At 48.4% G+C, this 23933-nt stretch overlaps 1 protein-coding gene across 4 annotated transcripts in view; it reads left to right on the top strand.

Moving 5' to 3' along the window:
* Positions 1 to 23933, top strand: part of LOC120904887 (mucin-5AC) — a 64048-nt gene that overhangs the window by 1515 nt on the left and 38600 nt on the right. For 3 of the 4 annotated variants that reach the window (XM_040315351.1, XM_040315349.1, XM_040315347.1), the window contains exon 1: positions 21948 to 22940. The exons of the other annotated variant lie outside the window; for it this stretch is intronic. The gene's annotated coding sequence lies outside the window, so the exon portion shown is untranslated. Of the gene's footprint in view, positions 1 to 21947; positions 22941 to 23933 lie in introns of those variants that run through there. 4 annotated transcript variants of the gene reach the window in all.

The following is a 23933-nucleotide window of genomic DNA, read 5'->3' as shown; positions in this document are numbered from 1 at the left end:
CGGCCGGGTCCGTCCGTCCAAAACACCACCGGTAGACCTTCGAACGAGTCCCACTCGTCATCGCCTTCGGTTCGCGTATGGTACGCACGGCCCTGTTTCACTTTGCGTACCCGGTCGGTGGCGTTCCGTTTTTGCTTTGCTTTGCTTTGCTTTGGACAGCACACTGCTTTTGGACACTTTCGGGTCCGGCAGCAGCAGCCAGTTCGTAGGGTGTGGTGCCAAAAAGCTTTACGATGTCAGGGTTAAGGGAGATCGTGTCGCTACTGTGTATAGGTGCTGGATTGGATGCTGAAAGGTGGAGGTGCTTTTTTGCTTGCCGTTGGTATCGATTCCCGTTCGACTGGTAGCGGCCTAGGCCATAAAATGTGTCCAAAATTAGACGAACACCCGCGCTAACCTTGAAGGTTGTAGGGGATGGTTTAAGCACATGTGTGTAAACAGGTTGTATCGTTTCGTGTGTTCATGAGCGCATTTTTATAGCGTTTTACCAAGGACAAATGTAAGAAATTTGCCTACCAGGAAAGGTCATTTCACGGGACCGTAAAAAGCTAACGGAGACCACGGAGACCACTGTGCGTCCGGTGGAGCAGCAGCAGCAGCAGCCAACACAATGGTTAATGTTGTTCGCAGTGGAGCACCGGTTTTATAGCGAAACTTAAATTACAAAACGCTAGTAATGGCATGATTACGCACCAAAGATTATGCGCGTGTCAGTGTGTAAAGAGCCTGTTTTCGGGGTGGGGTGTAATTAGTGAGCTGCTGTCTGTTTTTTTTACTAACCACTTCTAAGCGGCATAGATAAAAGAAACACATTCCTTCGTGGAAGAAAGCGACAAATAAGCTTTAAAGATTAGCTTGTTTTTGAGAATACTTTATCGTGGTAGCATCCATGCGCGGATGTTTTAATGACGTTGTCCATATTTGGAGATTGGCTTGATTGGGCGGGCTATTGGACTCTCTCTGTTGGGTTACTGGTAGCTCCTACAAGCACTCATAATTCACGTTACTTGGCCGATCGCCAACAGGCCAATAAGCATAGGATTAAGGGTCATAACTCGGACTTTTTCCACCCCAAAGTAAGGTGTGCGTTGGGTGGTTGCTGAGATGCTAGGAGATCGATAAACTAGATGCTAGAGCCTTCTTTTTGCATACCGAGACATGCGATGCGTGTCTAGCTTCGTATTGCGAAAGCTGCTTCGTTCATTGGATTAAGATCGAGTTGCAGCTGCAGATTGCACTTTTGGTTCCTAGATCGTGTAAAATATATGACACTCGAGCCATTTGCAGCCATGCATCGACCTGAGGTGTGTATTCTAAGTGAGTCAAATGTGCATGAAATGTAGCCAATGGATTTGACTCAAACTTTAGCTCGCTACCGTTACGCCTCGCCATACAGGGGGGCAGATTCTTCATCCCGGGGCGAGGTCTTTACCTTTCATGGGAAGATGTTTTCTGAGGCACTTTGGGAAGGAGCAAAGTCTCAAAAGTCGCACTCGGTGGAATTGGCGAGTAGGCGTCGAAAAGATGTGTCGTCTGCACCGTCTGCGCAAGATGTGCGCACTGAAAAACAGACCGCCGAGTGGCCCCGATTCCGTGGGCCGGCCCGGGCGAACCGTTGCGAACCGTTCAAATGTACCGTTAAAAGACGGGAAGGGTTTTCCCGCGCCACTAACCCTTGCACAGGTGAACGCACAGGTTGGTGCGTAAATGAGTGCGTATCTCTCATTATCATGACATTTTGGTGCGTACATCGTACAGGGAGGGACCGAAAAAAAACACAACAAACAACTTCCCCCGGAGTACGCCTGCGGTCGATGGTTAAGTGAAATTATTGGCCGCATGGTTCATGTCGGAGGCTGTTGTAGAAAGGCACTGAAGTTCAGCATTTCAAGGACACAGACGGATACCAGACTGGAGTGGGTAGAAGGAGGGAGAGAGTAAATTAAATCCCCATCCCAGTGGGCCACAACCGTTCAAGCGAAGGAGCAACAGGACCAAAAGCACAGTAGCCTTTGGAAAACTCGACCACTTGTTTATACGTTACCAACGTATCATAACATTTCATTCGTTCGTGTTCGTGAGACACTGTGAAGGCATCCGTTCAATGCCAAAGAGATCCGTGGCAAGAGATCATCATCAGCAGACAGTGGTAAACTACTTTTACCGGCGAACAGGGAACCATTTCTTTTGGGCACTTTTGGCGTCGAATTTTGGAGTAAAGCTCACAAACATACCTGGTACAATGCAAAGCAATAAAGCTGCAACAGCAAACCAGATTCATGGCTCAGCAAGCCACCGTTGTCGTTGGTAACGGGTGTGACGTCAAGGTCTCAGGTCGGATGGTGTGTCCGATCCAGTGGCACATTTTGCGCCCCAGTTCCAAACTGCAGCTGAAGGAAAGAGCGCTATTTGCAATTCTGCAGAAACCCACCAGCAGCCGGATTTCGAAGGCCAGACCGGGCTGCTCACCACGGGTGGGTGTGTGTGTAATGAGTGTTAAATTGAAATTGAATTTTTGACATTTTAATACAGGGAAAAAGAGTGCAAGAAGAATACGCCGAGAATCCACAGTGACATACGAGCGGGTGAGCGAATGTTGGTAAATGGTAGCAATGTTAATTACTTCCCCCGGCCACACGGTGGCATTCGTGTGTCTCACACCAGGGGCAGGATTAAGTGTGTATGTGCCGGGATGGTAATAATACATGCGGCAAGTACCCTGGCAAGCACGTAGCTTTCAATTGAGCCGTAGTAGTAGCAGTGGAAGTGGGTCGTAAAAATAGGAATTTCAGATATAAGAGTACAAGCCCTCTCCATAGGGGACTTTTGGCTCCCCGCGGGATTTATGATGCTTGTTTTTATTATGAAAATCTCCTTTTTTTGCTAATTACTTCTCGGTATGGTTTTGTGCTGAAGGCCTTATCTTCTTTTTTTTTGTAGATCATGTAGTGGTTTAATCGAATAAATAATGAAAAGCGAGAGACATTTACAAGGAGCGCCACAGGGTTTAACCGTATCTAAGCCCGGCTTAATGTCACACGCATACTTATCGGCTCATAAATGAGCTTGTTTCGGATGGGTGTTGTTTGAGTCATAAAATATTAACTTATCTCGTACTCTTGCAGGCCTTTTTTCCATGTATATTTCTATCGCTCAGCTTCCTACTTGTGGCTGACTGAAAACAGCAGAAGAAACAGAAAAGTAAACGTACGGCACGTCATTCTGCAGGGTGCTTTTCTTTGCAGTGCAGCCCCACACAAACGGTACCCCATTCAATGGTTCCAGTGCAGTACCAAGCATAATGGTGTAGCGAATGGATTTCATTTACCACTTTGACTTGCATTTTCCATTTGCTACTACTTGGCATTGTCCAGTAGCAACCAATTTCGGCTCGGTTGCCATTTTTTCACCCATTCCATGGATTGTCACCAGAGAATCAAGGGCCACCCCGTTGGCATGCTCGGGTTGTCCGCTTTTTTTCGCTGCACAGAGACAAAACTGTACTCTCTCGGTACAATCATGATAACCAATGACGGGGGTCAGTGAAGGGGAACCGATCGCGACCACGAACGGCAGCACACAGCTTTATCCGATTGCATAACAATCGTAACACAATTCGTCCCCTCGCCCAGTCCCTTCGTGCTTATCGGGCGAAAGATTGATGTCCGGCCGGTATGTGTACAGCAAAGTAAAAGGGTCTACTAAAGGGTTAACAGCAGCAGTCAGCTGGACACTCACTAATCTTCCCGCGACCACAAACTAGGTCAGGCGCGTTTTCCCCCGCGTCGCGGAAGAGAGCGAGGACGTGATTGTAGTTTTTTTTGGTTACTTTTAGCTCTCCGAGCAAAACTGCGATCGCTAGCGATCACGAAAATGACGCCCCGAGTGGGGGAAATGGTGCGTGAAAAATGACCGCACAGCACATGCCGGACAGTTTTCCGCTCAGCTTCAGTGGAAAATGGTTCCGCTGGAAGCGATAGGCGCTACGGTCCGTGCAGAGAGAGAGGTAGCCGATTTGTTGGGTCAGTTAAGCACGGCTCGTGCATGGTTCGTTTGGTGGTTTTGTGGCAGCACCCGAAAGTGTTAAAATTTCATCGCCACAATTGATTTGAAGCACTGGATCGCTCTTCCCAACTGCATTTTGGTGTTTTTTTTTTTAGTACTGGCAGGTGGTAAAAGAAGCGTTACCGACAAAGCACCGACGCTCAAGTCTAGTGAAAGTTGAATTGAAGAGAGCACGTATCATCACGTGGATGCTTTAGGCCGGGTGCGATTCCACAAAACCCATGGGGCGTGTGGAAAATTGAATCTTTTACTACATAACGCCTTTAGTTGCTGCCGATGGGGGGGAAGGGGAGAGTGGCTGTAAAACATCCCCGAGCAGCAGCCCACGTGCTGCAGTTTTAACAGCTGTGATGGATCATCGAGTGAGTTTTCCACCAGCTCGCAGTGGTGCAATGAGCACCGCCGAACGAGCATAAACGATCGATAGGGCGAATGAAAACGAACGAAAAAAAAGTGAAGTAAATAAATTGCCCCTGCAGTACAGAAAAGTGTGAAGAAATTGCAAAAAAAAAAGAAAGAAAGAGAAGAGCATCGATCAAGTAAGTAAGCGAAGAGATAGCAAGAAGGGGAAAAAGTAATAACAAGAAAACAAAAGAGTAATAGCTTGTAACACAAACTAAGTGAAAAACAAAAACAAAGCTGTGAAGAAAATGAAAAAAAAATGAAGCAAAAAAGAAAAAAAAAACCCAAAAGCAAGAGAAAAACAATTGAACCACAACCACACAGTGAAGAGTGGTTAGGTGGATTTGGGGGAAAGAAAATAATTGGAGAAAAAAAGCTATAAAAAGCTGCGGCGGTTTTAACGAGAGAGGAAGGAAGAAATCGTTGTAATAGAAGTGGACAATGAAAAATGAGGAAAAAGTCGACTGCTGAAGTGTGTGTCTGTGTATGTGGTACAAAAAACAAACATGCGTAAACATGAAACTAGATGAAACATATGAAAGGGGAGGAGAAAAAAAACATGAGGAGCAAAAGTAAAACGAAGTACAACAGAGATAACAACAAATTTGTGCAAACGATGCTATTAAAGCCGACCGAAAAAGGGGGAAACAACTCCTCGCTTATGCAACTTCGTTAGCAGCATCGATCAGTAACAGTCGGCCAGAAGGCCCCTTCCCTCCCCCCCATCCCCCTCCTTATACTCCTTCGCGTGGCGCACACATAAAGCATCAATCAAAACAAAAAAGAGTGCATTATCCCCCTCAAATGAAGGAGTGTGTTTGTGGTGTGGTGAAGTGATGAAAATAACATAACAAATTGTATAAAACGCAACCACACAGAGACCCTACACAGCTCACCGTTTTTCCCTTCCTGTGCTGTTTACCCTTCTTTTTTTGTTAATGAAAACATTGTGTTTCGGTCAGTTTGCTTAATGTGTTTGATTGATCGTCATTTCGGATCGATGATCGGCAAAAACGGAGAAATAGAAAATAGAGGGAGATGCATGAAGAGAGAGAGAGAGACACACACACACTAAAACGAACGATGTTTTGCAAATGTACCGCTCAGCCCTTAATGTACATTCCGCATGTTTGTACAGCGGCGTCAGGGATGGATGGAAGACGAAAAAAAATGCACAAAGCACCAACACTGGTATGGATTCGGAAATGTTTGTGCAAAATTATTCATGCAAATGTCAGTTCTCATGTCATGTCGGCGCAAAAACAAAAAAAAGCAGGAAATTTGCATACCACACAGGCTCTAGAAGGAAAGCTTTGAGGAAGGAAGAAAGCAGTAGAAAAAAAAAACAGAACACTCACATACTTGCAGCAGACGAAAGTTACTTCCTTTTTACAAAATAGCAAAAGAAATAGTTTCGGAAGCAGCCCGGCCAAATGATGAAGCAATTTATGCATGACATCTTGGAAACGCAGGAAATGGGGGGAAAAAATGTATTTCATACCGCCAGTGTCCGTCAAACCTTTCCTTTCCTCCTCCTTTCGGTAGGCAAATGAGTTGAGAGGCGCTTGCTACACTTTCGATATTTAAATCGGAACCGTTCACCGTCTACTTCTTTGTACTAAATTATGCACAAACGCACAGACATATGTGGCCCGTGGGGGTGAAGAAGGAAAGGCGAGAAAAACATGTTGCTGCCGGTGGTTGTGTTGTGTGTGGTGAGTTGTTCCGGGCTGTCCAATGTGATGGATGGAAAGCTTTCCCTCTGCGCTCGCTGCTCGCGTAGCGTGTAGGATATCTACTCTACAGGATGATCGTTGATCAGTAGTGTAAAGATAGCGCTGACGCTCTGTCACTATCATATCACTCAACTGTTTCACAGATCACTCTTTCTGCCGCTTCTCTAATCAAACTACCGAAACACACACGCTGAGCCTGTCAAATGGTTTGTTTGTTTCTGCTGTCTTTGCGCGTTCTTTCCACTTGATTAACGCCCCGTTTCGGTTCCGGTTTGCCTTAGACGGTACCGGTCAAATCAACTCACAAGGCCCCTGAACTGATCATGCTCAGCCATCAACCATTTTTGGGTGAGGAGCATCATTTGTTGAGCCTTTTTTTGTTGTTATTTGCTCCGCGTTACTAATAATGATGTACCGTAAATCATCTAACGGTTGCGTCACGACAGTTGGCAGATAAAACTGAAACTTCAAATACACACGTTTGCCAGCCCAAGCGGCCAAGCATAGAGTCAGTGACGACGGGTGTAGTGGTTTCCGGTGCGCAGAAACATTATGCCCATCTAGGGAAACTGCTTGGCCAGTACTTGGCACGGTACGAACCCGGAAGCCTTTCTTGTACACCCCCCCACCCCTTCCCCCCGCTCCGTGCGCATGAAGGGTCGCACATTTTTCAAGTTCAAGTTCAATCACGACCATCAGGCACTGTCAGGGGTGGGGGAGCACGGTGCTGACGGGTGATAAAATATCATGTTGTGTCGAATGCAGATAGAGGTGTCACACGCTTCCAAGACGGTCGCCTTTTTCCTGCTCGTGTGTGTGTGTGTGTGTGTGATTTTTGCATTTTATTTAGCATTTTTTTTATTTCCTCCGGTTGAATATGATTTCTGCATACGACACGAAACACACATTAACCGAGCGAGCGAGCGAGCGCGCGCGTTACGGTTATGCAGATATTGCAAATCCTTTTTTGGATTTGCGGGATAAAGCGAAAGGGCAACTCGTACGGGTGCAGGGGAGAACTTTGCCAAGGACGGGATGCTACGGAGCACGACGGTGTATTATAATATTTGAATAATAAAAATATATACCCTCCAAATGTATCTCATTATTGTGCTCTGTTGGTAGAATGGCGCCGTTTAGTAGTGCTTTAAAAATGACAGCTGTCAAACTGAAAGTGGACGCTTTTGTTTACAAGCAGCAGCTACTCGCGTACGACTTGTAGTAGATAGCTCCTGTGTGTTGTGTGTCGTACTGTTTGCTGTAATGAATGTACTTCCGCCTTATTAAAACACCGAGCTAGTTATAGTAGTAGTTGCAACCAGAGAGAAACAGATTGTGTGTTTTGCTGACAATCCAATTACCATAAATTTTGCATCAAAATGGGCAAGATCAAAATCACATACCGATGCCGAATTCGATTTCCGTCTTCCTATCCTTCGGCTGGATAGAACGCGACTTGCCCTCCTTGCAATGGAGTGCCACAGTGGCACAAGACACAAGAGAGCACACTACACCACCTGGCTGGCGTTTCTCGCTGACTTGTCAATCGACGACGATCGAGTCAAAAATACCGGCGCTCTGTTTTTACAAATCTCCATTTGGGAAAATAGGATACGAGGCAGCGGGCACCGAACAAAACCAAAAAAACACACGTTCCTAGCGGGTTGGTTGGGTTCAACTGGTACGGGGAGCGACCCCCGTAACCCTCCACAGCACGGCAACAGTCAGCGTTGCCGTTGTCGTCGTCGTCGTCGAATGCGGAATGATAATCAGCGATGGTGATCGTGCATAACGATCAATTTCGAGGTTTTTAATGACCTAACGTTTGCCTTTTTTGGCATGCGCTTACAGTGTGATTAATAAGGCGGCAGTGGTGGCAGTGGCGGCTGCGGCGTGCACACACACACACACACACACACGCAACCAGTGTCTGTCGGCAGCCTGATAGTGCGCGCGCGCGCAGGAGTTGATCCTGTGCGCGAGTTGTTCGGTCGAAACGGTTCAAAGTATCCGACCAGCAGATCAACATGCAATTGCGCTGACTCGTAAATCAATACACGCACCACAGTCTCCACCATACAGCCGACGATCATCGGTACGGCACGCAAACGAACGAACGCGCTCGCGCAAGCGGTCTTGTGGTCCACCGTGCCGCGGATGATGATTGCGCGTTCGTGGCGGAGGCCCATTGTGCGGAGGCCCTCTGTTTATCTTCCGGAAGAGGTCCGATTTTGCATGTGTTGCTTTTTCAGGGTTAAGGTACGGTTATGGTAAAAGCCAAACAATCGACCCCAGCTGCCAACATACACACACACGCACACGAACACGAAGCTTGTTTTTGTTAGTTAGCCCGTTTTGGGACGAGTGTTTCGACATGATTTAGATGTTGCGGAGGAATGATGCGCTCAGACAGTTGTTTTTTTTGGTGTGTGTGTGTGCGTATCTTTGTAGAGAGTCTCACAGATGGACACGTGAAACGTGCTGCCGGAAGGTTCCTTTGAACATGCCATTGAAGGGACAGGGCAGGGAAGGTTCTGTTGGGCCCTATCCAGAACGTTCTCGCGCTTGCTTGCCGAGCTGTCGTAATGAGTCATTCCATGCCATTTGCGTATTAAAAGCTACACAATCAGAGTGAAAATAATGAAGAAGAAGAAGAAGAAGGGGCTTTGTGAACAATTAAAACACGCTTTTCTTTCCAACCGGCTGCCCGCTTTTGCTTATTTTCGAGTGGAATAAACAAAAGACTTCACCACAAGCGACGAACCTTTTTCTCGGCGCTGCCATGTTCCCTGTCTGTTCGGAAATGTGTCGAAAACTGTCAAACGGTGTTTTGTTTTTCCTTTCACACGCTACGAAAAAAAAAACCGTGATGACGATGATGATGATGATGGGTGGACCGTAAGAAATGGTTAATTACAAAACAGCAGCAGCAGCAGTAGCAGCGTTAGCACTCTCACACCGATCGGAAGTGGGTCTAAGTAATTATGTACAACAACTGCTGGCGATGTTGTGAACTACACACACACACGCACAATCAGTTGTACACGCAAGCGACCAAGCTGGGGCATGCAGCCGTGAGAGAGAAAGGAAAAATTTAAACTTCAACTACCTCCCAACGGCGACGCGAAAGGGCGCGCGAGGAAAATGGGTTCAGTTCGGCGAGTATGAGGAAATGCTTTCGTGTAGCTGGCTAGTAGAGGAGTGATTGTGTGTGCGTGTGTTGTTATGAGACGAAGAAGGAAGCTAATTCTTGCAGCACTTTCGCGCATGAGACTGCGTATGACGGAGAGAGGTGAACTACACCGATCGTTCTGCAATTCATTGGCACCGTGTTGTCCGTGGAATGATAGGAAAATAGAGGCTGGCAAAGTAATCGGGTCACCTTTTCTCCTGAAAGTATGTGACGCCCCGTCATCGATGGCGTGTTTGTGTGTGGTGTATCGAAAGTTGGTTCCTCAGCCACATGGGGAAGGTGGAATTTTCCGCATAAACGAGAAGGGAATGTGGTGAACGATGGAAGGAGCCACTTTTCTTCGGACGAATGCACGATGGTGGAGCATTCTTGGAAAATAGTTCATTCCTCAGTTCGATGGAAAGTGTTGGTAAGAGAAAAAGGGAAAATTATTCGTGGAAGCTATTGATGGGAGCTAGAGATGAATGCTGCTGTGTGAAGGGAGATCAAGGAGAAGGAGGTTTTTTATGAACATTTACAATAAGTTATCTAATGTGTCATTCTAAAGAGCAAACCTTAAGATATGAGATCATAAACTTCTCATCTTTATAAAGCTTTCATAATTGACCCTCAAAGCGAATGGAAGCACTGAACATCCTTGGCAAGGTGTCCTTTACTTACTCAACACTAAATGTACGATACAGATGACACAAACGGCACTAGAGTGTGTGCTTAACACTCTCTCGAGTACCCATGCCCATAGACTGTAATCCCTATCGACTGTTCAAAACGGTAGCAAATGCTAATTTGCCCATGTGTGTCCCAGGCGTGTGTGGTGGCCTTAGCCGATGTCAACAAGCACGGCGGCCGCACCAGGGCAAAGGTTATTTATTGAGCGATAAAGTTAAACCGACTATTGAACACGCTTACAAAACGGTGGAACACAAATTAGATGTGCCACGATTCAAGGGCTTATAAAGAATGTCGCATGAATGGTTTGGCCGGGGGTTTGCGTAATGGAAGCGTTAGAATTTATTGAACGATGTACTTGATCTAACTATGGGAGCATGGCTACTGGCTGTTGTGTGGATTGAACTAATGACCTGAGAGGTTTGTCCATTCGCCCTTCTACAAGATCATCGCTGGGCGTCGCTGTAACTTCATAACGCCCCTTCCTGGATGCATTGGAAGTTGTCACAGTTGTGTTATTTAAGTCCACCAAGTCCAATGTCTTGTTCATCCCCCAGGAAGGCACCGAGTTGCACTATTTTGCACTCTGAATAGCACAGCCAGCCATCCAACGATCCTGCCATTAGCATTGAATTGATCGGTTGTTTTAAACTCCCGGTTTCCTCTTCATTTACTTGTACCATGTTACCCCGATCTCGTTGCCCCTTGTTTTCCCTCTGCTTTTCTGGGCATGACCTGCAGGTCCTCCTTGAAGCGTCTTACAAGAGCAGTTAACTACAGCGCAATATCTCTTCCTTACAATCCAGACAGAAGTCTCCATTTCCAAGTGACCGCTGCTGCACTCGCTACAGAACAACAATCCGCTCCGTATGCTGTACCGTTTTTTTCTCCTCCAACTACACAACTCTGCCGCTCTGCCTGCTAATCGCAATGAATATGGATTGGCTGGCTCGCGTACGGATCGCGATCGACGGTGCTAGGCCCCGTTCACTGTGCCATATTTGTGCCTACCCAAAACGGGGTTTAGAAGGGTCGCGGGGCGCGCTCTGCGGTCACGCATGGTACACGGTTCGTCGTTAGAGAAACACGCTCGCTCCGGTGTGAAGCGCCCGTGAACATGATCATCATCACAGCCACGTTTGTGGTGACGGGACGGGGATGGGTGGCCGATTGGTGGCCCACCGCTGCCATGCCCTGTCTCGAGCCGTTATAACAAGTTAATAAAACTGTAACGGATATCGGTTTGGTTTTGCGCTGAAAATGAAGTCAGCAGCAGCTGCAGCAGCAGCAGTGGGTGATCCAGATGGATTGGAAGAGGAAGCAGCACATCCCACCAGACATCGATGAATAATCGATCCGATCCGGTCGATCAGCATCGATCAGCGGCTTAGGCCGCTTGGAACTGGAACGGATTGGCGCTGAATGGGGAGTTCATTTGCTGGGTTGCGGTGTCTTGAGGTGAGGTGCCGGTCTGAACGGGGCCAAAAAAGGGGATTTACCGGAGCTATTAAGCTGGGGCGGCTTCCGCCGCTACGCAAGATCACAAGTCGCTTGCACTGTGCTTGCGCAGGATGCTCCGAAGAACCAGAAGCGTTCGTTGCTGCGGCTGCTCTTTGCTTCGATCGTGGCGAGTTCAATTTCATGGCCGCGCGCGCAAAGAGGGATGATCCAACAAATGTCTTCGGTCTGCAAAACGGGCTTCGGTGTGCCTTGATTTATGTAGCATTGTTCCGACCGCCGTTCGTTAGTTGCAGTGGGGATGGGGTTTTTTCCCCGTCTTCTTCTTCCTTTTCTTCTTGTGCTTTGGTTTCGCCTGCCGTCAGGGTTGTCTCGCTTTTATTTTAATGGGTGCATCGCACGGGGTTGTGCATCGTTGATGCAGTTTGATTGCAGTGCAGTGAACGAGCGGCTCAGACGGACGGATGGACGGACGGGCTGGGTTCTCGAACGAGTGTGCGCAAGAGCTACTTTATTACCGTTTCGGATTGGATTCGTTAATCTTCGTAGAGGTAGTAGGGATGGTATAAACCAGGAGGTAGACTTTGGTGTACGCTGAAGAGGTTCATCTCTGTCTGTCACTGGGAGGTTAAATATTTGGACAGTCAGACAATTGGCAATCGAGACGCTTAAAGTCGTTCGAGGGGAAGTTACCACAGGAAGTTTTTATATTGTGTCTGTCCGAGTTTTAGATAGATATATGTATTTTGGAATTCATTTTATAGGTCACAGTTATCTGAAAATACCTCAAGAATTCTGAAGACTTCATCAAAATGATTAGAAATTGTAAAGTAAGAAACTGATTCAACGCTACCTCAAAAAGTCCTCATGCCAAGCCGAAATAAACAGGAATCTAATCGGATTAACGACATAAAAACAAACTAGAATATGGGAAGTGGAAAAATGCAAAACATCTAATGGTGCATCAGTTTTCCGAAGGAAATTAATCGCCCGCTCATTTGCGATAGAGCTAATTATCTTTTTTATTGCAAAACTCGCCTCCCTCATGACAAGAAGAGCTTGAAGGAAGGCACAGTAAAGTGTAGCATTAAGGCTTTCTTATCCTTTTTGCACTGCTCCGTAGTAACGAGACATACACACACACAACGAGTCGATTAATTTGCTTACTACCACAAAACGGCTATAAACTGGAACGATCAATCTAAGCGCTAGGCGCTGCTGCACTCGTGCTTTGCATACCCGGAGTAAGATAAACCCGTCCCGGTCGGAGGAAGATAAACTGTACGACATTATGATTGAACATTGCAGCTTGAAATTAAGTGTCCATTCGATCGAATGGGACTGGTACGGACGGGGTGATCAGGGAGCAACCAACTACGGTGCAGATCAGACACCTACGCGGTTTGGGCATGCGAACAAGCACACCCCTTGGCTGGGCCATCTGTTGTTTGCACTGGCCAATCTAGAACGCGAGAAGTCGAGAACTAGGAAGCGACTAGACAGCGTACCCTTGGGGCCCCTCTTTGCATCGTAAAGCGTCGTTGGCAGTGATGGTATTATAAATTATACTTCGTTTACTTTCATGACGACGACGTGTGTCTCTCCCGATGCATTGCGTTGCGTTTCGTCGACGACCCATTGGATATTCCGCTTCTTTCCGCATCCTTCATTAGTCTCCAAATGGTCGAAGCTCACCGTCGTGTTCATCGTTTATCGTCAAAAGCGCGCTGTTGTCTCTGGGCGAAAGCAGTCCACACACCACTGTGTCTTTCTGTCTGTAAGCCTCTGTGCCATGTTCGTTCCACATGCTCGCCGGCCGTCTGGAACGGTCCCACAATCGGAAAGGTAAAGATGATTTATGATTCATTCGTTTGCGAGGGATTGAAAATTGAAACCGAGTGCGTTTGCGTTCGATTCGTTGCACCTTCGCTCGGTAAGGGAACGATCGAGAAAGGGTCATTCAAAAAATCGCGACCGCCCGAACGCCCGATGTCAGCGGCAGTTGGTTCTGCCGTGGCCGCGGCTTCTCCTGCCATCATCGCCTGCCTTCCTGGGCGTTCGCGTCAATCGGAGCGGTTGGAAAGATCATGTCCAACCTTTTGCTGCCCAGACGAGTCGTTGTCTTCACACGGGCTTCATCTTTGTGGTTGTGTATGTGTTTGGCAGCGAGACGCAAGATAAGCTCCGCTTTGGTGGGACGCTTTTGATGGGGCCATAAAAAAAGCGTCTGTACGTGCACAATTGCTTGCACACACACGGGTGAAGATCCTCCACGGAGCACTGTGGGCTTTTGCTCGAATATTGGCGCAGACAGGATCATGGGGCTGGGGTGGCATGTCATCGTAAATCCGTCCATTTGGCTGTCGGGACCAGCCCCATAAGTGGACGGTGGCGTAGGCAATTGTGATGCATTTTCGCCTTGTTTTGGGGCCATGTTTTCGCTACCTCACACCTTCACCCACGGAGCCGAGGAACGAAGAATAGCAAGGGAAAGGTTTTAACGCCGCTTAACCTTACTTAACAATTAACGCAACACTTCTGACGGCTGGAGCTAAAATTGTTGCCGAAAAAATGTAACACGGCACAGTGTGTGTGGCAGCACTGTGGCATTTTAAGTGCGCATGCAGTCGCGCCACTTTAGGTGGGCAAGAACGGTAGCGGGGTTGGTTTGAAGCTCAGCCCGGGCTCAGTTTTATACGCTTGCCTTTATTCGCTGTTGATTGAAAGTAAATAAAAATCACGCGTACTTCAGACACACAGAGAGAGAGAGACCTTAGCGCAACAAAGAGAGGAAACGAACAGAGCAATAAAATTATCCGTAAAGGTAATTGGCAAACGGGGAATGGCCCAGGTGTGAAGGTTAAATTGTAAAGCCATCGCCGCCTGGAAGTTAATCTTCTGGCACGTCGGGTTAGTAAGGAAAATGGTTTTGGTCCATATACACAAGGGCTGAGTATGCATTAACCTCCGGGAAGAGCGAGCAGAAAAGGTTGTCGTTTTTTCAATTTTCACGCCAAGACCAAAGATGGACAGTGTGTTTGATGGACCTAATGCGGCAGTCACGAAACACTGTGAAATGTCTTGTCGAAAGCAATTTTCTCTTAAAATTTCTTTTTTTGTTATTTTTTTAAGACATAGGAGCATACAACTGATTCATACAAAAGTTCTACGCCCTGTCACAATAGCTGCAATTGCAGTTGTGCCGCAGTGAAGCTCAGTGTTTTCCCCCCACATCATCTCCATTGAATGGCATCGAAAATGCGTTTTCGAAGCGTTTACGCAAGTGTTTACGCCGACGTCGTCGTAACTGTCGTCTGGTGATCTTGTGCGTCTCTCTCGCTTGCTCTCTTTCTCTCTTCTATGCCTTCTCGCGGTTTCGATTTACAACTCGTCGATGAACCTCAACTTGGCTTGTGTAGGCGAACCCTTCAACGCCAATGGGTTCATGGCTGTTTGCTAAAAAGCCTTTGGATTCTTTGGTCGAGCGAGAGTTATCGCAAAGCCCGGGGAAGAGTTGCCGAGAATGGGAGGGGATGGGAATGGGAACAAGGGAACTATCTTATCCTCTCTCCCACGCATCCACGGGCCCCAGACCAGGCCAGCTGCATCTGTGGGTAAGCTTGAGCTTTTCGAGCTTCCCGTTTGGAGGTTTGGAGGTTTTTGTTGAGCTGTTGGAGAGCGTTCTTGGAGCGCTGTTCTGGCTTTCGCTGCAACCGGTTCGGTCCAAGGCACCAAGCGTATGCTCACGATCGTTGTGGATTGTTTTTTGCATCATCGTTTTGGCGAAGGTTTTTTTGGTAAACTGGTGGCGAAGGGAAAGAAAGCTGTAACATAAGCCGAGCGGGACGAAGCTTTCTAGTCGCGACTGCTTTTACGCCCGACTTAGAGCCTCAGCTGAACAACGTTCTGGCTGGAGCAGATGCACGGTTGATCTTGCGAGGACTCGATCCGATCCGGGCAGCTGCAAAAGAGTGAACGTGAAATCGGGCTCTTCGCCGCGAAGAGATAACCCATCCAATCTCCCTGGAGGTGTTAGGTCTGCAAAGTCTTGGAGGAAGATCTTCCATGACGATACAGTGAGTGGAAACGTTTTTGTGGTTTTGGTCACGTTCCAACAACTCTGAAGATACCTGTGAGGTATTACAGTCATAAGACAAATTAAGTACTTCTTTGTTATGGACTTTCAACAACATCCAGAAATACTTTTTCTTCATTAAATTATATCTCTCCGACATCTTCCAACTCCAATACTTGTTCACAAAATCGCACCAAGATGGGCAATCGTACCGAGGCGGCCCCAACAAATCCATACCTCTCGCTAACAAAACCCCCTACCCAACATGCGCAGGGAAAAGAAAATCACACACAATCGACACAATCGACGCTCGGAGCGAACGCCCCACGAGTCACCGAGTCCATGACCACGAAGAGCGCAAGAGCGTTGCCGTCGAATGCGTCCGTCCGGTCGTCGAACGCTGCTGCTGCTGTTGCATGCAGTCTCCCCGCTTGGCGCAGGAAACACACAACAGTCCGCACACCTGGGCCGGCTGCCGCACCGCACCTTCACCGTTCCTCAAGGGCCGCTGCAAAGCTCTGTTTTTTCTTCACGCGAGCGAACGAACGCGCTCGGGCGCGCGCGCGACCGCTCACTCGCGCACGAGAAGAGACGGCTCGCGCGAAGCCCGCAAACCGGCCTGGGGCAGCTTCAGTATCGCGTTGGCGTGCAACCCGAACGGACGTGAAATCGTAGACGTCAGGGCAGGTTGTGCCGTGTCTCCCGTGCGTAAACGTGCTTCGGAACGCGCCGCAGTGTTTGGTGCCGCGAATTTGTGCCGCGGCCAAAGCAAGCAAAGCGAAGAAGAGGAAGGAAAAGTACTCGCGCACAAGTCGCGCCCATCGCACGTGCTTCCCAAAACGCAAGGCAAAAAACAAGTCAAAAAGTTATACTCTCGCGAAGAGTTTGTCTTTCTTACAAAACTAATATTCGCCCAGGTGGCTTACAATCGCACTCCTGCATAGCTTAAGACGTCCAACGCGCTCTCCTGGCACAACCAGGTGGCCACTGCAAAGGACGTGGACGCTCTAGAAAAAAAAAATCGCTTCTTTTTGCACCGACTTTTATCTGCACAGCCCAACTGAGAAGTAGCCGGGAAACAGCCGAAGCAGCAGCAGCAGAATCACTCGAGGGCAAGTAACAGTTCTTTCACCCGGCGCAACGTTTGCGCGGGAAAGGAAGAAGGCAAGAAGCACCGTGCCCAACTGTGCGCACGAACTGTCTGCTGTATTCATTATTCGCACGGCTTAAGGCACGCCGTAAATAGAGCACACACACACATTAAACCCGACGCGCTGCTTGAGCAGAAAACGAAGCTGAAGACGTGTAAAGTGACCCCTCACTTGAGCCTTCAAATCTTGAGTGTCCGGCGTGTTGGCTTTGGAGTGGAGAAGTCACTGGAGTCCTCTCCACCAAATCAGCTGGTCTGTTAGGCCCTTGTCAACGAGCCGAACGCCTTGTTGGTACTCACCTGGCGCCTCAGTTTCTGGAGCAAAGGTGACGGAAAAGACGCCAAATCTAAATCAACCACCGGGTGGCGGCGGCAGCAAAACCCCAAAACAGATCAAGGTTACTAGATGAAAGTGTACCGCACCGCGGACCCAACTCGTAGGTGAAGAAGAAAACAGCCCACAAGACGGGACACCCTCGTACGCCATCTGTCATCTTAATTCACCGGTGGTGGGCCACCGAGAGGACGTTGGCGTTGCTGCTCAAGAGTTCAAGCTTTTTGTACAACTAAACGGCAAGAATTTAACAGTGTGGAACCAGCGCACCGGTGTGGTTGTTGTTGTTGCTATTGTAGCTAAGCCTACTCTGTGTCTGTGTGTGCATTAGATTGTGTATGTGCCTGTGTGTATTCCCCGCCCAAAAGGGTCAAAGAAGTGAGTGAGTGGAATCGATAAATCAAAGTAGGCGCGAATCAACTACAGCAAACTCAGAATCGAGACGTGAAGAGAGTCACCACAGACACATCTCTTGCCAACTCGAGCTGAAACCCCGCACAGCCAGCCAGCTGGAAGTCGAATTCGAAAACCGGAAAAAAGGTATTTACTTACAAGCGGAAAAGCAAAGTGTCTGTGTGTGTGTTCGTGTGTGTTAGTTTGTGAGGTTAGTGTGCGTATCGTTCCGTGACGTGCGTGAGCCCCAAATATCGAGGGGTGGAAAATTTCGCCCCCCCCCCCATCAAACCGTAGGGAAGTTGGCCGGAACATCCCGGAAACACTCGCCCCCGCGGCTGCTGCTACCGGAAAATTTGAAATTGACCGTACCAAACGAACCGAAGCCGAAGTAGCCTGATCCATCGTTCCATCTTAGTGCCTGGTGGTGCGTCATCTCGATAAAAAGGTAAATATTTGCTCCAAGTTGAAATATAAAACTCTTTCACTGAGAGGGAGTTATAGCTCTGGCTCCAGAATAACCACGGTAGCACACGGTAGAGCACAACAGCATTTGCCTACCGCTCGGTGTGGGATGTGCTGGAGAGATAGCTGAGGGGCTGAGGGTGAGATCCCAAGAATAGGACGCAATGGACCGTGGTAAATTCTTCTAAGCCCGCGCGCACCCGCGTAGAACGTGAGGGCAAGATTTTTCGCCCGGGGTTCGTCGCCTGCCCTCTCTCTCTTTAGTGTGTGCGCGCTCGCACACGGATCCGGTTGGGTGGGAGTTTGTGGCCAAATTGGGAAACTTGGCCCGACCATGCGAAGGAAAGGTGGTCCACGAGCGGTCTCTAGAGTGATCTAGGGATTGCTTGGTGTAGGTTTTTTCTTCTTCTTCTCTTTGCTGTGATATTAAAGATTTCTAATACTGGGAAGGGGGGACAATGAAAAAAGCCAGGGAGTACCAGAATTTGTGTCACATCATTGCAGCGTTACTGTTTGCTCACTTCCATTTTGACATCTGTCACTGTGTGTTTCACTCTGCCTTGTTTTTGTTGCGTTTTTCTGTTCTGAAAAGTAAACACGACCTGTCACGTCCCATTCGATCGCTCCGATGGGCAGTTTAGGCTAGATTCATGATACTCTCTGGCCCATTTTTTTGTTTGTGCCCCCATCTGTCCACACTGCACCCCACAATGGGAAGCGGATCAACATGGTTTGGTGTATGGGGCACTTACCAATCGTCCGCCTTCCTTTTGCGGGCAGCGGGAAAACATTTGTTCAGGTTGCGACTTTGTTTGCGGCTTCCGTAAAATTGTTTTTAAAAATAGCAAAACCCAACACCGCAATGATGGCGACAATGTTTCTGGGCGACGTCAAATGTTGCCAAACCAAAGCGGTGGTACCCTCACGTACGCCCTTCTCCTCCTTCGGGAGGGGGTGTTGAACGAGGTACGTGAGCAACGCGCGAGTTTAATATCTTAATGGCGCTGCTGCCGTCTGGCCGGCGTTAATCCAGCGAGTGTGTGCGTGTGTGTGTCATCTTCCCAATAAGGACTGTATCAATTATGACACCTGAAGAAGCGCTGTCTGTGAAGACGACGAGAAGCAGCAGCACAGGTTCGAAATGTTTCTTATTTTGTTTATGCTGACCGATTGAATTCTTAAGTAGCCGAGTGCCATTGACCAAATGAAAAAAGGCGTTGGAAACTTTCCATATCAGTATAGAATAAAATTAGCACTCAACGGGCATAAAACTTACGGCCAACTAATGTTTATCGATTAATCAAAGAAACAGCAACACCAACGATTACGATCGTGTGTGCGTTAGAGACGCCGGCAAAAAAACAACCCATTGGAATTTTGTTTATAGGGCATACGCTTTGTGCAAATGTGTTGTGGCTGGAGAAGAGAGCAGAGGGAGAACCAGGGACACCAAGATTTATGCCGACAGATGGGTGTGATTAATAAAACCCTGCCTCCGTCTCTAAACTGGCTGACGCTCGGCAAAAGGACGCGAGTCTTTAATTATAGCCCCGATGAAGCAGACGACGAACCCGGCGGTGGCTTATTAGCATGGTAAACTCATCATAGGATGAGCATTAACTTTCCCGCCCGGCTGACCCAGTTCTGCTTGGGCAAATAAATCACTTACCCTTCCGGTGTTTCATTTTCACTGCGCTCGGTGGCGCCGTGTCGACAGTGTTTTCCCTCCCGGGAGCGGTGGAGATCGCTCTGCAAGAAAATGGGTCAAGACAATAAATATTGAATCGGCCTGCGCCCCCGACTAGATTGATGATCAAACGACGTCGACGCCGAAAGTGAAATCTCGATCAATCGAACACCGGCAGCATAAAATTGCAACTCCCCCTCCCCCTCTTTCCCCTTGTATTGTTGATGGAGTGAAGGGGGATGCTGTATGCCGTCTCACTCCAAAGTAGCACAGAGCGAGCTTTCTGCTTTAATCGTTGCTCTGTTTTCGTGTCTGCTTGCTAGATCGGACGGGCGAGATCACATAACACGCTTTGTTTGAGATCCCTCTTTTTCTTCTACTTCTTCTGCCCTCCTTCTCAATATCGATGACAGCCCGAGCTTCAGACACGACGAACCGCGCAGGAAATGACTAATTCTTCTGGTGCGCCATGGGGTTTTGTTTACGCAAAAGGTGCCCCAGTCCGTGGGTGTGTGCGCTTTTGTTGTTGGAATTGTGTCACCAAACGCACATGTGTGTGTGTGTTCACGTTTCGTGATGTTTTTTTTTGTTTTTGCTATGTTTTACACTCAGCATGCTGCGAAGACACCGCGGACAGACAGGCTAGCTCGTTGGGCACCAGTTGGGCAAAAAGGTTTCGGGTTAAGCACGCGTGCACCCCTCATCTCATCCATCAAACAGCATGGTTTTTGGTGTTGCCGGTGGCTACACAGCGTGGATGGGTCAATGCCATGAAAGCTGAAATGTGAGTCTGATCGATATTGCGTGGTTTGCGTTTGGGTGTAAGCAATTCGAAATATCAGCTTACCGAACGCCGATACGATCGTTTCAGTTTCGATTTTAGCTGCCCTTGAACTTCGGTTACGGTGTGCGCACAGACTAGGACAGATTAGTGTTCATTACATTTCTCTCCAACTGCCCTGTGTTTCCTGCGCCAAGCGGGGAGACTGCATGCAACAGCAGCAGCAGCGTTCGACGACCGGACGGACGCATTCGACGGCAACGCTCTTGCGCTCTTCGTGGTCATGGACTCGGTGACTCGTGGGGCGTTCGCTCCGAGCGTCGATTGTGTCGATTGTGTGTGATTTTCTTTTCCCTGCGCATGTTGGGTAGGGGGTTTTGTTAGCGAGAGGTATGGATTTGTTGGGGCCGCCTCGGTACGATTGCCCATCTTGGTGCGATTTTGTGAACAAGTATTGGAGTTGGAAGATGTCGGAGAGATATAATTTAATGAAGAAAAAGTATTTCTGGATGTTGTTGAAAGTCCATAACAAAGAAGTACTTAATTTGTCTTATGACTGTAATACCTCACAGGTATCTTCAGAGTTGTTGGAACGTGACCAAAACCACAAAAACGTTTCCACTCACTGTATCGTCATGGAAGATCTTCCTCCAAGACTTTGCAGACCTAACACCTCCAGGGAGATTGGATGGGTTATCTCTTCGCGGCGAAGAGCCCGATTTCACGTTCACTCTTTTGCAGCTGCCCGGATCGGATCGAGTCCTCGCAAGATCAACCGTGCATCTGCTCCAGCCAGAACGTTGTTCAGCTGAGGCTCTAAGTCGGGCGTAAAAGCAGTCGCGACTAGAAAGCTTCGTCCCGCTCGGCTTATGTTACAGCTTTCTTTCCCTTCGCCACCAGTTTACCAAAAAAACCTTCGCCAAAACGATGATGCAAAAAACAATCCACAACGATCGTGAGCATACGCTTGGTGCCTTGGACCGAACCGGTTGCAGCGAAAGCCAGAACAGCGCTCCAAGAACGCTCTCCAACAGCTCAACAAAAACCTCCAAACCTCCAAACGGGAAGCTCGAAAAGCTCAAGCTTACCCACAGATGCAGCTGGCCTGGTCTGGGGCCCGTGGATGCGTGGGAGAGAGGATAAGATAGTTCCCTTGTTCCCATTCCCATCCCCTCCCATTCTCGGCAACTCTTCCCCGGGCTTTGCGATAACTCTCGCTCGACCAAAGAATCCAAAGGCTTTTTAGCAAACAGCCATGAACCCATTGGCGTTGAAGGGTTCGCCTACACAAGCCAAGTTGAGGTTCATCGACGAGTTGTAAATCGAAACCGCGAGAAGGCATAGAAGAGAGAAAGAGAGCAAGCGAGAGAGACGCACAAGATCACCAGACGACAGTTACGACGACGTCGGCGTAAACACTTGCGTAAACGCTTCGAAAACGCATTTTCGATGCCATTCAATGGAGATGATGTGGGGGGAAAACACTGAGCTTCACAGAAGCTGAAGACGTGTAAAGTGACCCCTCACTTGAGCCTTCAAATCTTGAGTGTCCGGCGTGTTGGCTTTGGAGTGGAGAAGTCACTGGAGTCCTCTCCACCAAATCAGCTGGTCTGTTAGGCCCTTGTCAACGAGCCGAACGCCTTGTTGGTACTCACCTGGCGCCTCAGTTTCTGGAGCAAAGGTGACGGAAAAGACGCCAAATCTAAATCAACCACCGGGTGGCGGCGGCAGCAAAACCCCAAAACAGATCAAGGTTACTAGATGAAAGTGTACCGCACCGCGGACCCAACTCGTAGGTGAAGAAGAAAACAGCCCACAAGACGGGACACCCTCGTACGCCATCTGTCATCTTAATTCACCGGTGGTGGGCCACCGAGAGGACGTTGGCGTTGCTGCTCAAGAGTTCAAGCTTTTTGTACAACTAAACGGCAAGAATTTAACAGTGTGGAACCAGCGCACCGGTGTGGTTGTTGTTGTTGCTATTGTAGCTAAGCCTACTCTGTGTCTGTGTGTGCATTAGATTGTGTATGTGCCTGTGTGTATTCCCCGCCCAAAAGGGTCAAAGAAGTGAGTGAGTGGAATCGATAAATCAAAGTAGGCGCGAATCAACTACAGCAAACTCAGAATCGAGACGTGAAGAGAGTCACCACAGACACATCTCTTGCCAACTCGAGCTGAAACCCCGCACAGCCAGCCAGCTGGAAGTCGAATTCGAAAACCGGAAAAAAGGTATTTACTTACAAGCGGAAAAGCAAAGTGTCTGTGTGTGTGTTCGTGTGTGTTAGTTTGTGAGGTTAGTGTGCGTATCGTTCCGTGACGTGCGTGAGCCCCAAATATCGAGGGGTGGAAAATTTCGCCCCCCCCCCCCCATCAAACCGTAGGGAAGTTGGCCGGAACATCCCGGAAACACTCGCCCCCGCGGCTGCTGCTACCGGAAAATTTGAAATTGACCGTACCAAACGAACCGAAGCCGAAGTAGCCTGATCCATCGTTCCATCTTAGTGCCTGGTGGTGCGTCATCTCGATAAAAAGGTAAATATTTGCTCCAAGTTGAAATATAAAACTCTTTCACTGAGAGGGAGTTATAGCTCTGGCTCCAGAATAACCACGGTAGCACACGGTAGAGCACAACAGCATTTGCCTACCGCTCGGTGTGGGATGTGCTGGAGAGATAGCTGAGGGGCTGAGGGTGAGATCCCAAGAATAGGACGCAATGGACCGTGGTAAATTCTTCTAAGCCCGCGCGCACCCGCGTAGAACGTGAGGGCAAGATTTTTCGCCCGGGGTTCGTCGCCTGCCCTCTCTCTCTTTAGTGTGTGCGCGCTCGCACACGGATCCGGTTGGGTGGGAGTTTGTGGCCAAATTGGGAAACTTGGCCCGACCATGCGAAGGAAAGGTGGTCCACGAGCGGTCTCTAGAGTGATCTAGGGATTGCTTGGTGTAGGTTTTTTCTTCTTCTTCTCTTTGCTGTGATATTAAAGATTTCTAATACTGGGAAGGGGGGACAATGAAAAAAGCCAGGGAGTACCAGAATTTGTGTCACATCATTGCAGCGTTACTGTTTGCTCACTTCCATTTTGACATCTGTCACTGTGTGTTTCACTCTGCCTTGTTTTTGTTGCGTTTTTCTGTTCTGAAAAGTAAACACGACCTGTCACGTCCCATTCGATCGCTCCGATGGGCAGTTTAGGCTAGATTCATGATACTCTCTGGCCCATTTTTTTGTTTGTGCCCCCATCTGTCCACACTGCACCCCACAATGGGAAGCGGATCAACATGGTTTGGTGTATGGGGCACTTACCAATCGTCCGCCTTCCTTTTGCGGGCAGCGGGAAAACATTTGTTCAGGTTGCGACTTTGTTTGCGGCTTCCGTAAAATTGTTTTTAAAAATAGCAAAACCCAACACCGCAATGATGGCGACAATGTTTCTGGGCGACGTCAAATGTTGCCAAACCAAAGCGGTGGTACCCTCACGTACGCCCTTCTCCTCCTTCGGGAGGGGGTGTTGAACGAGGTACGTGAGC

This window comes from Anopheles arabiensis, chromosome 3 (assembly GCF_016920715.1).
Source record: "Anopheles arabiensis isolate DONGOLA chromosome 3, AaraD3, whole genome shotgun sequence".
NCBI classification, from domain to species: Eukaryota; Metazoa; Arthropoda; class Insecta; order Diptera; family Culicidae; genus Anopheles; species Anopheles arabiensis.
This window is presented reverse-complemented; position numbering and strand designations above follow the sequence as displayed.